We start from the raw sequence: 14,685 nt of genomic DNA, 5'->3' as shown, positions 1-14,685 counted from the left end.
AACACAATGGTGGTCCAGACAAAGAGAAGTCTGGGCCTTGAAGTCAAAATGTACCCAAGAAGAGGGCCTGGAATATGAGAGACTCATGGAGAAGTGTCTCAACAAGTGCCATACAATTGAGTAGCTTTTCATTCATTAAGTACCCAGTGGGGGTGGGGGATGACAACAACAACAACAAACAAATATAGTTCCTTTTAATTTGCATTTAAGTTCCGAAAGGTAATGTCCGAGATCCTCTGTTATCAACTTTTAGTTCGTTTTCTCAGATGAAAGAGCTTCATTTAGACTTAATGCAGATTATTTCATCACTTGAGCATCTTGGGGCTCCTTCCAGTATACATTGAAAATAGGTAACCTATAGAGTAAAAGTAATAAATGTGCCTTAACCATTAATTATTTGCTGCTGTGGTTTGGATATTTCACCGTCATATGTAATGGCTGTCATGAAAAGAGAGTATTTTTTTGAAGAATATGGTTTATAATGATCTGTTTGGATGGCAGATCCACATGATGAAGACTGAAAAATGCAAAAAGTCCTAATTATTTTATTTTTATACCAGATGTGACAGATGGGAGCAAAAAGCAGTAGGTCAACTCACTATCAATACAAAATCAACAAGTCCATGTTGCTGTTGCTGGCCAGGACCAAGGCAGAGACTTAGTATTGTTGCCAGAATGGGAGAAGGTATGGGCAAGGAGAACTTGTCACAGTGTTCCATTCACAGAAAATCTACTTGGACTTAATAACTATTCTCTTGGTAGTATTACCTCCAGAGCCTTTTTTTTTTTTTTAAGATTTCATTTATTTATTTGTCAGAAAGAGAGAGAGAGAAAGCATACAAGCAGGCAGAGAGGCAGGCAGAGGTGGAGAGGCAAGCTCTCCGCTGAGCAAGGAGCCTGATGCGGGACTTGATCCCAGAGCCCTGGGATCCTGACCTGAGCTGAAGGCAGCGGCTTAACCCACTGAGCCACCCAGGCGTCCCCTCCAAAGGTATTTTTAAATGTTTCTTTCTTCTTGTGAATTCACAAATTTAGAAACCGCATTATTAACAGCTCTCATCTCCAGATCCTAACTATGGTTCCTTTCTTCCTACAAATGTCTCCCGTGAACCTTTCTTTAAAAAATAATTTTGTTTTATTACATTACATTAGTCACCATACAGTACCTTTAAAACCTTTAAAATGTCAGCTTCCATTTGGTCCTTATTTTCATTGTGTAAGGTGCGCAAATGAACATGAGCTTGGGGCAGAATAGGGTCTGTCATCTGAAGAGGGTTTTGAAAATTATACTTGTAAGTCCTCCACACTCGTCAGTGGTCTACCCTGCTGGATTATCCCATATCGTATACAGCTGTACAGTTGGACTCCCAAAGGTTTAAAGGTATGTTTCCAATTTATTTTATACCTATTTTTAGCTTTAAACTTTTTAATGACTTTTTTGGATCAAATAACTATTTGTGAATGTCATTGCAGTATGTTCTTTTAAATTATCTCTTCTGCTATCTATTTGTGTATTTATGTATCATTATCCATCAGTTAACCTGAATTTTCAGGCCCACTTACTCTGTCTGATTCATAAATAAGTATAAATTGACTGATTTTTAAACCAGCCAAATAAGAATGCATCTCCATTTTTTAAACTATTTTTAGTAGATTTCTAGGTTAGACTTTCATCTTAAGTTCTTAAGCTTTCAGTCTCTTTTCTTACAGAGTATTTCTTCTCTCTTCTTAAACTAGGTAGATGGGTATTATTTTCTTTCTTCCATTGCTGCTCTCACTCTGCCTTTATCATGTCTTTCTCAGTATTAGTTTTTAAAACTTTCACTGAGCTCATCCTGGGCCCCATCCCAAGAAACTTGCTTATCTGTTATGTAATCAGTACATATCATCTAGCTCACCTATTTTAAATGCTTCTTTACTCAAGTTTTCCAGTGACTTTTTCATGCCCTTGATTTATCCACCTTACTCCTTTTCACCCCAGGGCTAAACCAGGGCTTCAGGGAACAGTAGTCATGTCACAGATACATGTTCCATGGACTACTCATAAATCTTGGTTTTCATCATTGTTAATCCTCACTTCTTCCAAATCCCCAAATGAAGAATTTAGCCCTTTTCGGTTCTGTGACATAGGAGAATATATATTGGTCTCTGCCCTGCCCCACCCTGGTTTCTAGCAGAGAGCTCCTGAAACCATTGTAATTTCCTAAGCAATAAGGGTGTAGGAGCATCTTTTGCTAATATGAGTAATATTTGGTCTTTTACTCCTGCTCCTGACACAGGGCTCCTGAAATCCTTGTAATTTCCTGTGGGATAGAAATATATTTTGTTTTAGTGAGGTGACTCAGTGGGCACCTGGATGGGGTCTGGTCACTGGAAGGAACAAACCATGATTATTAGAAGTTTGGAATTTTTGGCCCAGCTCCTCATTCTCTTGAGAAGGTAGAAAGGCTGGAAGTGGAGTTAATGATGTATAATGGCTATATAAGGAAACCTCCATAAAAATCCCAAAGTACAAGGTTCAGAGAGCTTCCAGATTGGTAAATATATCCACACCAGGGGTATGACCCAACCCAACTCCATGGGACAGAAGATCCTACACTGGGACCTCTCAGACTTCACCTTCTGTATTTTTTTATCAGACTGTTCATCTGTATCCTTTATCATGTTCTTCGGTGAACTGGCAAACATGTTTCCCTGAGTTCTGTGAGCCAAGCTGGCAAATTAATCACACCTAAGGAATGAGTTGTGAGAACCTCTGATTTGTAGCCAAACTGGACAAAAGTTGTCCTGGAGGCCTACTACTTGGGATTGGCATCTGAATTTGGGGGGAAATCTGGAGAACTGAGCCCTTAACCTATGGGATCTGATACTGTCTCCAGGTAGGTAGTGTTAGAATTTAATTAAATATTAAGGGTCCCAGGTGGTGTTGCAGAGAATTGGTTGGTGATACTGGGAACAACCGCCCCCCCCCCCACATACCGGATTTCAGAATCAGAACCCTTTTAGATTCCCTTCCTTCTCCCATTCCTCCCAAGGAAGGAAAATACTCCCAACTGAAGCCAGATCCAATTGATTCTATGTTGTGTCTGAAGCACTTTTGGATCCCCATAGCCTGAGTCATATGCTAAGTGTCATCTGCTTTTGTTCTCTGTGTAGTTTCTGATGTCTCTGCAAAAAACAGTAGGGAGAAAGAGGGTCATACAAGCGAAAGGGAGGGAATAAGGGGCTTCCACATGAACTGGGATTTATTTACTCTCAAAATACCTGAATTTAAATAAATACATCTTGCCAGCACAATTATTAATTTTGTTTCAAATTCACCCATTTCATATTCCTTTTCGAGATACTATAATAACTGTATGTCTTGTGAGCTGTCATATGATCCTTGTTAAGTGAAGAAAACAGTCATTCCTACCTCCTCAGGTTGGGCCTTATAATGAAATACTCTAAACTTTAACAGGTAATGGTGGGTATTGTACTGAAATTTGGAAGGCATCTCTCTATTCTTTGGACCCTAGAAGTGAGCAGAAATAAATTCCAGCTGAGGTTTTCCTATCCCAATAATAACACTCCCCTCATCATCTAAACCACTCTCACAGTCTGCTCAGAACAACTGACAGAGATATCTGGACAAGTATGTACCAACTCAAAAATGGTCTATGAGGGGCACCTGGGTGGCTCAGTTGGTTAAATGACTGCCTTTGGGTCAGGTCATGATCCCAGAGTCCTGGGATTGAGTCCTTGCTCATCTGGCTCCTTGCTCAGTGGGGAGCCTGCTTCTCCCTCTCCCTCTGCTACCCCTCCTGCTTGTGCTCTCTCTCTCCGTCAAGTAAATAAATAAAAATTCTCCAAAAAAAAAAAAAAATAGACTGTGAGTGTTGAGCGTCCTAAACATGAATCTAGAATATCTTTTTTTAAATCTAAACTATAGTTCTTCCCTTTCCTTCACCTCCTTCCTTTCCAGACTCTGTAATTCTTTTCTTAAGAACTGGACTACAGAAACTGAGACCTGTAAGTTTAGCAATACACTCTCTCTCCTTTTATATCTTTTACCAAAATTGTATCCAGGATGGGCCACATAATTAGCAGGGCCCAGTGTGAAATGAAAATATAGGGCTTCTTCTTTTTTTTTTTTTTTTAAGATTTTTATTTATTTATTTGACAGAAAGAGATAGGGAGAGAAGGAACGCAAGCAGGAGGAGCTGGAGAGGGAGAAGCAGGCTCCCTCCAAGCAGGGAGCCTGACATGGGGCTTGATCCCAGAACCCCAGGATCATGACCTGAGCCGAAGGCAGATGCTTAACGATTGAGCCACCCAGGCACCCCATAGGGCTTTTTCTTAAGAAATTATTAAGATTGTCAGTAAGGAGACAGCAGGGCATTAAACTCAATCCGAGGCTGTTCTGATCAGGGGGACCTGTGTGAACCACACAGGCCCCATACCTTGGAAGCCGGCGTCCTTTCCATCCATTTCTTTTGGAGCTTTTCCCTCTCTACTCCAGGCTCATCCCTCTGCTCCTGCCTCCCTTCTCGTTCCTTCTTTCTCCTTCACTCCTCTCCTCCGTTCTTCTTGTTGAGTAATTGTGAAGTTTAACACATTTTATAGTTAGAATTTGTAGTAATCCAAACACTGAGTAAGTAGTGGTAGTTACTACCACGGCTTTTCTTCCCTATATCTAATATCCTTCTGATTGCTTTCTTCTTTATTGATTTTCTCTTCTTTGTCTTCCCCTTAATAGGAGTTTAATGAGGGACTCATGCTTTGTATAGGTCCCCCTTCCATTTTACTCTTTCTTTCTTTTTCTAAAGGCCTCCTGTCCAGCAGACATATGCTATGTAAAGGAAATGAAGGAAGGATGACAAAATTGGCAATATTGTCTTTTTTTTCTTCCCTTGGAAGCTGATATATCATAGGCTAGGTACAGACTACACACAACATAAAAAAGAAACATTTTCAATGTCCACAAAATCAATATGACTACAAACTGGGCTCTCTTTTGAAAGGATAAATTAAATCCAAAAAGAAGTGAACCTCATTATTTTGCTTCTCGAGTTCCTGAAAACCCAACCGTTATTTAAAATGAAATTTAAATTGGTTTTATTTAAATGTACTTTTCCAACTCACTTCCAGGATCAGTTCTATTTGTATTAGTATACCAGAGCTCTGGAAGCCAAGAAAGAAAGTGTCTGTGTTTGGTCTTTGCGTTAGGGCACCTGTGGAGCAATGTAGTTTAAGGACGGGACTTTCAGAAGGGGATCCAGATAGAAAATTTTTTTAAAAAACAAGCAAAGGAACAGCAGATTTTTAACACACTTTGCACATACAGTGTCGTACTTAATAGGAGGCATGTGGCGTGTCTTGTCTTGAATTGCGTGTGCATTTCGGTGACATTCCTGAAGGGCCGTGGCAAACCGGCGCAAAGAATTAGATAAGTTTATCCGCTGGCCACCCCAAGGATTCAAGAGAGTCCAAAACTCAAGTTTTAACTTTTGAGATATAAACAGTTTAGTTGTTAAGAGCTCTGATTTACTCGTGATCAGTGAAGGAGGGAAGCCATCCCAGAAAGAAGTTAGGCATTTGAGACCCAGATAAGACACTCAGATTCATTCCGAACCTGAATGTGGCCTATCACAAATGAGGCAAGAACAAACACCGAGGCTCCCTGCAAAAAATGTGGATCACTTCCATAGTCCCTACTTCTTCATCTCACGTTTTTTTTTTAAAGATTTTATTTATTTATTTGACAGAGAGAGAGAGAGAGATCACAAGTGGGCAGAGAAGCAGGCAGACAGAGGGGGGGAAGCAGGCTCCCCGTGGAGCAGAGAGCCCAACATGGGGCTCTATCCCAGGACCCTGAGATCATGACCTGAGCGGAAGGCAAAGGCTCATCCCACTGGGCCACCCAGGTGCCCTCGACTCACCTTTTTTATTTATGGAGAGCATACACAGAGGAAAGCATACAGAATGAAAATGTGTAACTGAGAAGATGTTCACAAGCACATACACCTTCTTAACCACTGTTCCAACTTGAGTGGCTCCAAAATTTCAATACTTGAGAAAGTTTCATTGAACACCTCTCAGTCAGTAACCCTCACCCAGAGTGAACCATTTCTGTTTTTGCTGCTTTTGACTTTTATGTAACTAGAGTGATAAAAGCAAGTGCTCTGTTTCTGGGTTTATGCCTATCATGTTACTGCATATAGCAGGACTTTGTTTTGATAACTCTGTAGGGTCCCACTAAATTTATGTATTTATCCTACTATACTGCTGATGGACCCTTCGAATCTTTCTAATTTGGAGCTACCATGAAAAAACTTTCATGGGCATTAGTTATACATATCTTTTGCCTACTCTAGCTTTATTATTTATTTTTTAATTCATTTTTCATCTATGCTTAATAATAGAACTACTGAGCTGTAAGTTATTCTTACATTTTTAGTATTATAGATGTCTACACTCAAGTCTGTGATCTATCTATCCCAAACTAAGTTTTGTATGTGATATGAGGAAGGGCCAGGTTTTGACCCTTTTTATATTCATGTGTTTCATATTCATATACTCAGTATTTCCACACAATCTGTTGAAAAAGACAGGTCTTGTCTTTTTTTTTTTTAAGATTTTATTTATTTATTTATTTGATAGAGCTCAGAAGTAGGCACAGAGGCAGGCAGAGAGAGAGAAGAAGCAGGCTCCCTTCTGAGCAGAGAGCCCGATGCGGGGCTCCATTTCAGGACCCTGAGATCATGACCTGAGCCAAAGGCAGAGAGGCTTTAACCCACTGAGCCACCCAGGCATCCCAGGTCTTGTCTTTTCTTTTAAAGATTTTTTTTTTAGAGATTTTACTTATTTGACAGAGAGAAACACAGTAAAAGAGGTAACACAAGTAGAGGGAATAAGAGAGGGAGAAGTAGGAATTCCTGCAGAGCAGGGAGCCCAATGTGGGTCTCAATTCCAAGACCCTGGGATCATGACCTGAGGCGAAGGAAAACACTAAAGACTGAGCCACCCAGGTGCCCTGATCTTGTCTTTTTTTAAAGTAATTATTGCTTTGAAAGAAGTACCTGGCATATCCCTACAGTGTGCAATCCCAGAAGAATATAACCCTTTCCTTCAGCTTCTAGTTGTTAGCCAAGTCTAGCACTAGTGTTCATGTCCTTACAGTAACACTTTCTTATATTTCCCTACCTGAAAATAATTTTTCATGCTCCATACTACCTTTCTAGTGGAAAAGACATGTATTAAATTTAACAATTGTTTTAAAAATTAAAAAAATAAAGTAGGATATAATCCAATAAAAGATATGTAAGAAGGTCAATGTGAAGTGGTTCCTGTAGTCTGATGAATAGATGTTTTCATTCTCATCAGAAAAAAAAATCTATACCTGGAATAAGAATACTGCACAACTATTTTAACCAAAGCCTCTCTCCCCATCTTTCCTCTCAACTGTGTCATAGTTGCAGTTGTCTCTGAGAAATGACTGAATCTCTACTGACGTAGTTGACACACTGTTCGGTACCTAACTTGTTAGCTACAGAAAAGTTTTTCTCTAAGATCCAGTGGGTAATTCCCATGGTTTCAAGCTTCCCTTCCTTAGCTGGTTGATAACTAGCAAATGGCAGCAGGGTGTGTGTGTGTGTGTGTGTGTGTGTGTGTGTGTGTGTGTGTACAACCAGGAACTGTGTCACACATGAGAAGGGGACTGTGATGGTTTGATAAACTCACAGCCAGCATCAGAAGCAGAGACAAATTACCTCTGAAGTGAACAGGAACAGTGTACTGACAAGTGCTAGCTGTATGGTGCCTAGTGAATAAAAGCAACCAAATACCAAATTAATGTGTTAAATCTACACCATTTCCTAAAAATTTTCTACATAACCATTTTTTGGGGTGATACTGTGCAGGTTTTGATGGACTTGCCAAAGCTCCAAAAGGTCATAGTGTTCTAAGTCACTACCAGCTACTGGCACTTGGCCTAGAATAATTCTATTATTATTTCATCATTTATTTTATTATTGCAATATTGGATCAATGGCATTACACAACAGAAGTTCAGGAGAAGAAGATAAAAAACAGCCTGAGGAAGAACACGTCAGTGGGATTCATCTAAAAACTTGAGACCCATAATGGGCAAAGATAAGCGTGATGAAAGCTAAGAGTATTGCTAAAGTACATTTTCCTAGTAAGCTGTTTTCCTGTGGAAGGAAGTCCCTCACACAGAGAAAAAGAATACTCATTTTTCTGTGACTTTTCCTATCTGGGCTATTATGAAATTAATTGGAGAGGACTGAAAAAAAAATCTATCCACTTTTACCTTTTTTTTGTTGTTGTTGTCGAAGAACCGCCGCTGGTTGTTTGATAGACATAGGCATCCATTCATTCTCTCTCTCTCTCTTTCATTCGTTCGTTCTTTCTTTCCTCCCTCCATCCTTCCCTTCCTCCTTCCTTCCCTCCCTTCCTTCCTTCCTTCCTTCCTTCCTTCCTTCCTTCCTTCCTTCCTTCCTTCCTTCCTTCCTTCTTGAGGATTTTATTTATTTATTAGCGAGAGAGAGAGGGAGACAGACAGACCTCAAGCAGGGGAAGGGAGAGAGATAAGCAGACTTGGCACTGAACACAAAGCCTGATGTGGGACTCAGTCCCATGACACTGAGATCATGACCTGAGCTAAAATCAAGAATTAGATGCTTAACCGACTGAACCGCCTAGGAAACACTATTACTTCCTTTCCTTTCCTCTCCTCTCCTGTCTTCTCCTCTTCTCTCTCTCCTTCCTTCCTTTCTTCCTTTCTCCTTTTGTTCTTTCTCTCTTTCTCTTTCTCCTTCATTCTTTCTTTCATAGAGGAGAATATTTTCTCTGTCTCTAACCTTGTATTAAACACACACACACATACACACACACACACACACACAAGACATTTATATTTCTTTCACCAATTATGTTCTTATCATCCCATTTTCCAATAGGATAATCATGGTGCAACACATAGAAAAATGGGTGTCAAGAGTTGCATTGTTGGCTTAGCTTGCTGAAGGTCAAAGCATGGTAACTCTATGGAGGAAAGCCCTCTAGTGGGAGCACATAACTGCATCAGGAGGAAAGAAGGTAATATTAGCTTCCTGCCCTGAGCTTTTGTGTTGTTCTCCTGTGCTAGGAGGGGATAATCAGTCGAGGACATCTCTGAGGAAGTTAAATTTGCTTTGCCTTGGTTCATTTGAATCAGCTTTCAGAATGAGATGGTATTGCCACTGATGAGTTTCTTTCAGATGACTGTTTTCTCTAGCAGTGTTTTATAAATGGTTGTTGCATTAAAGAGTAAATGAAACTTCCCTGAAGAACACACTCCACCATGCCGTTAGTGTCTTTACTGACACATCTGAGAAGACAGATGGAGCCTAAAGAGCTAGCTGCAAACTAAGTGAGTCATATTTGTCTCCCAGGAATGTTTTATATGCTGCAAAATGTGACAAAGGCCATTACAGAGATTATATTTCCCAGCAATGAATCTGCTGTCCATCCTCCACTATTCCAAACATACAGACAATTGCTATGGAATTATTCATGGCTCAGAAAGCAAGCAATCATTGACTGGCTGCCCTGATACTTTCCCTGAAGATGGGGCAATGACAGTAAATTTCTTAAGTTGAGAATGAGTGTTGAAAAGATATATAAAAATAACTTTCTAAATTCTGGTTTTAAAAAATGTTTTCCAAAATTCATGTTGATAATCAAGTGTATGTTACTGATGATCAATTAAATGAAAATTTTCAATCCCACAAAATATACATGGTTAGTTTTCCTCTAAAATGCTCATCTCTGTTTCCTGTTTACAGAAGTTAAATTGGTCAGACGGTGAACTAAAATCCTTCTACTATTGAGAGAATTTCTAAGCTGGAAGGGATGTCTGACCTTGATGAGATAATGGTAACAAAATGAGATTACACATATGCAGCATAAGTGTAAAATCAAGTAGTGGAATATTTGATGCATATCTGAAACCATTTCTAGTAGCACACTTACCTAATGCAATAATTCCTAATTTTTCCAGGAAGTAAGTCTAATTCAAGGTGATTGTTAAAAGATGTATTATTTGATTTGACAAGTACAAAACTGGGCTGGGTTTTTAAGACACTTGGATGCAGAAAAATGCATATACTGCTTTTATCTTTAAAGATTGATTTATTTGAGAGGGAGAGAGAAAGAGAGAGAGAGGGAGAATGTGTGCATGCAAGTCGGGGAAGGGACAGAGGGAGAAGGGAGAGGATCTTGAGCAGATTCCCAGCTGAGCACAGAGCCTGATGCAGGGCTCGATCTCACAACCCTGTGATCATGACCCATGACCCTGAGATCATGACTCAAGCCAAAACCAAGAGTTGGATGCTCAACCAGCTGAGCCACCCAGGTGCCCCTGCATATGATGCTTATTAAAGCCACATCAGACCCAGGCTATGAAAGGGGCTGTTTGGCCCAATATGCCTTCAGCTCTGACTTTGTGCTGTTACTGGTTCACATCCTGTGTATATGTTCCCAAACTTGTCAGTTTCACAGCATTCTCTGAACCATGACTTTTAATATTTCCATGGTTTTGTCCTTTGTATCTACCCTGGAGTTTGACTTTATACCCAAAGCCCCATTTCTCAAATCATGCACAGAATCTCCCAGTTTCTCTTCATTGACCTTTGGTACTGCCTTCATGTGTTCCTGGAATAGGGCCATGTTTTACTTAGTGGAAAAAAAAAAAACGGCAAATAGAATGTTATAATGGATCCAAAAGTAACAACAACAATGCGTATTTCCTGCTTATTCATTAATTCTCCTGAAATTGTCTACACACTGTAGAATGTAAAGCCACTTAAGCTAAGAGAAGCAATGATGCTTAGAGCAGAACCTGATGCATCCCCACCAGTAAAGTTACAGGAAAACAATAAAAAGTAGTAAAAACCCCACTTTGGTCATTGCAAAATGCCAATCAACTGCTTCCAGGAACATTCTTATACTTAAAGGACTTGGGGTGGGCATGGCAGGCAAGGGAAAACATAAAATGGCTGAGACTGAATATAACAGATAATTAATCTTGCATCCCTGTGAATCCTCTTGCTCCTGGATGTTCCTTTATTATTGGAAAATTCCAAACCTGTTGCTCTATCTAGGCCTCAGACTACTCACTGCATACTGTGTAGCAGCTAGTTACTTAGAAACAATTAATACAGTTTATTGTATTTCTCTTTAACCTTTAAAAAAAGTAACGTGTGTGTGTGTGTGTGTGTGTGTGTGTGTGTGTGTGTGTGTATTACAAAAGTGTAATATGGGGGCGCCTAGGTGGCTCAGTGGGTTAAAGCCTCTGTCTTTGGCTCGGGTCATGATCCCAGGGTCCTGGGATCGAGCCCCGCATCGGGCTCTCTGCTCGGCAGGGAGCCTGCCTGTCTCTCTGCCTACTTGTGATCTCTGTCAAATAAATAAATAAAATCTTTTAAGAAAAAGTATAATATGTAGATATCTACCTAAAAAAGAATTAATAAAAGAATTACTAAAAAAGAATTAATAATAACCTTGATATAGGTGGTGAAGAAAAGTCCCAGTTGCCTGAATTGATTTGGAACCTAGTAGAAAACTGGCAGTAATGTCAGGAGCTCAGGAGGGAAGAATCAAGTTGATAATTCAAGATCTTGAATATGTAAGGTTATAGTGAGAAAGAACACTGAAAAGATCATGCAGTGGGTAGGGCAGAGCCAGATGAATCCATTTTTAGCCAGCAGCCCTGACAATCTTAAATTGCTAGATGCGCTTTGAGTATTCTCTGCTTCCACATCTCTCTATTTCAGAGTCCATGCAGTGTTTAAAAACAAAACAAAAACCAACAAACCAAAAACAACTCATAACTAGAATTTCTCTTACAATAAGAAAGAACATAGCAAAAGAATAAGGTATTCTTTTTCAGATACAATTTTCCATGTTATGCTTAATGAATGCATATTCATGATTTATCACTAAGTATTTACATATCAAAATATCCTCTCATGTCTCATGATTATAAATGTGTATAATCTATCCACTTTTAGAGAGAGGAAGGAGAACTGTGAAAAGTGGAGTTTGGATAAGCCTGAGAAATTCTGAAAAAGGGTTTTATGGGAAATTAAATAAATATTTTTTTAAATGATTGAATACATCAGAGTGGATAAACAGGTGCACATCACGGTAGGTGTTCATGTCTTTATCCAGGGTTGAGGAATAATCGTATGTGCCTCCAGAGATGGTATTCACCAGCATCTTCTTATCCACATTCTTTTGTTAGTCCCACTAGTTAATAACTAGGAAAAACCATTCCTATGTATTATGTTACCTGTGCCTACCATTATCTCAGCAAGTGATTACATAATTGCTCTTCGATTTAAATCTGCTGTTCATTATCCTGCCAAACTATTCTTAGAACTATAGAAGTATTTCAGTGCAGATTTGTTTTACAGATTTACCCCTTAGGATGGATTTCTTTGCATTATACTAAAATGACTGATATGGAATCCTCTGGTATATAATGTCATTATATTAGCACTCTTTACGTCATTTAATCTTATTTAGCACATACTGTATATTTTATTACATGTGAATGCATGTGAATATAAAGTATGTGATTCTAGTAAATCAAGTTTACATGAAGACATTCAAGTTTATTTCCTTTCACCAGGAAATTAGGAAATGTCTTTGAGTAGACCGCAGTCTTGAACACTTTGGTCTGGAGTGTTCAATGATGAGACTAGTTGGTGAAATAAAGATCAAGCTTCTAGTAGTAGTTATTGTATAGTATTTCCACTTGGCAGCTTGTTTTAGTGCTCCCTGTAACTTCCCATGAGAGAAGGCTCTTAGGGTTTTTCTGATGGGGGAAGGAATCTTCCCTTTTTCTTAGCTCCCATATCATATTTATAGTCTGCTTAATCTAACTCTGGTATAGAAGTGATATGTTTTAGAGGCCATTTATATAAAATTACTGATTTTAGAAGTGCCTAAAATTGTTAAGTTGTTGGAGTCATCCTTGATTCCTCTTTTGTGAAACTTTTTCTCCATTGAAAGTCTTCCACAAAGGTATTTTCTCTTTAAGATTTAATTTCTTTCTAAAACCCTATCCTTCTAAAATCCTACTAAAAAGGATCCAATGGATTGTTTAACCATATACATTTGTCCTTAGTTACTTAAACTACATAATAATTGAAGGATGTCAGAATTGTATTTATATTATGGTCAAGATATTCCTTGTTGTACTTAGAATGTCTGTGGTAGTGAAGAATAGACACCCATTACCACCTATACATTCAAACAAAGAATATTACTCTGTACAGAGTTGTTATAAAAATTGTAAAGTAGATATCTAAGTGAGCTGTTATGTACAAAGGTAACTGGTGTTCTTTGTATGAAGCACATTAAACCTCAGTGTCCAACTGATAAATCAATTTAAGCAGTTGTAAAATAAGTGCACTCTAAGATATTGAAATAGTTTTGTATTCAGAGATACAGAAGGAACATGACTTTCAGATTTGACCAAAGCTGTGCTGGAATCTTAGTTATTAAATCTGCTTTGTTACCTTGAACATATCACCTTAATCTCAGGTTTCTTCTCCTCGTCTATAAAATATAAGGGATGATAGATAACCAATATTCCGCTATTAACTAATGAATTAACTAATTCTCTGTATTCTGAAGTATATGACAAGTGCTCAGTGAAAGATAATCATGTTGGAAGAAGTTCAGTAGTGAGAGCTCAGGAAACATTTACTGGTAGACAAGCAGGGCACTACCTACTGCTGCAACCTGGCATATTAAATATGAACCATTGTCTATACTTAAACCCCTGCATCTCCAAATTGCCCCTCAGGAGACAAAAACTGAAACTTTTCTCTTTCTGAAGTTTCAATTAGGAAAAATACTCTACACTTTGAGAGTTCTTATGCAAACAATGTTATAGTTTCAGAGAAACCAGGTAAAGTAACAAAATAGTCAATCATTTGAGAATCAAGGCAAAAATCTAATTGCTAAAATTAAGATTTTTTTTTTTTTTTGCTTAATCAGAAGAAACAGAAAATCTATTTTCATCTTTATTATTATTAGCTGGTATATTAGAAAATGTATTCTAGCGCGCCTGGGTGGCTCAGTGGGTTAGAGCCTCTGCTTTCGGCTCAGGTCATGATCCCAGGGTCCTGGGATCGAGCCCCGCATCGGGCTCTCTGCTCAGCAGGGAGCCTGCTTCCCTGTCTCACTCTGCCTGCCTCTCTGCCTACGTGTGATCTTGGTCAATAAATAAAGTCTTAAAAAAAAAAAAATGTATCCTATACTAGGCATTGTGTTTACTCTCACAACAATCAGGTAGACATTAGGGTGATCTCTGTTTTACAGATGTGACTGTTGAGGCACAGCTCTCAGAACAGAAATCCACTGGGTATGTTGAATAAATAAATGAGCAATGAATGAATTTATTAAATGACTATTCTTGTCAAAAACATTACCCAGTGCTGCACTGTTTGACATTTGGATGTAATTAAAACTAGGGTTCTATGTAGGAATGGAAACAACATTAATAACTGACCTGATTGAATGTCAGTGCCATCTGTGAAATTAAAACGGAATCAACCGATGGACCTTTGCCAGGCTTGGGCCTATGTGTGCACAGGGAAGGGAAGGCCAAGGATTTGAAGACAAGAGCCA

Source organism: Mustela nivalis (genome assembly GCF_964662115.1).
Source record: "Mustela nivalis genome assembly, chromosome: 8".
NCBI lineage: Eukaryota > Metazoa > Chordata > Mammalia > Carnivora > Mustelidae > Mustela > Mustela nivalis.
Note: the sequence above shows the minus strand (reverse complement) of the source record.